This window comes from Sinocyclocheilus grahami, unplaced genomic scaffold, assembly GCF_001515645.1.
Source record: "Sinocyclocheilus grahami isolate Dianchi unplaced genomic scaffold, SAMN03320097.WGS_v1.1 scaffold376.1, whole genome shotgun sequence".
Classification (NCBI taxonomy): Eukaryota; Metazoa; Chordata; class Actinopteri; order Cypriniformes; family Cyprinidae; genus Sinocyclocheilus; species Sinocyclocheilus grahami.
Window position 1 is genome coordinate 92,659 of NW_015505555.1, and position 293 is coordinate 92,951.

The 293-nt window shown below is 39.6% G+C and overlaps 2 protein-coding genes across 2 annotated transcripts in view; both read right to left on the minus strand.

The window, feature by feature from the left end:
* Positions 1-293, minus strand: part of LOC107549591 (ferritin, heavy subunit-like) — a 21,702-nt gene that overhangs the window by 13,420 nt on the left and 7,989 nt on the right. The window lies entirely within an intron of this gene.
* Positions 1-293, minus strand: part of mpi (mannose phosphate isomerase) — a 9,819-nt gene that overhangs the window by 5,499 nt on the left and 4,027 nt on the right. The window lies entirely within an intron of this gene.

Genomic DNA, 293 nt, shown 5'->3' on the forward strand with positions numbered 1-293 from the left:
ATCAACAATCGGGGGAGGGGCCTGGGTCTGTGTGATGTCACACTGCCAGGCATCTGAGAACGGCTTGATTTGAGAAAGGGGATATTATTTATAGGGATTAAATAAAAGCACTGGGTGGATTTTTATCATTATAGGGTGGTTGTGGGCAAACACTGCCAACACACATTTCAGTTCAATCAACTTGTACAAGTGCATGTAGTATCCGATGACCTCTTTAAAGAGAAAAAATAATAATAACAGCATAAATAGGATTCATTTTGGAGTTTGGCTTATCTGGCTGTTTTTTTTCAGTC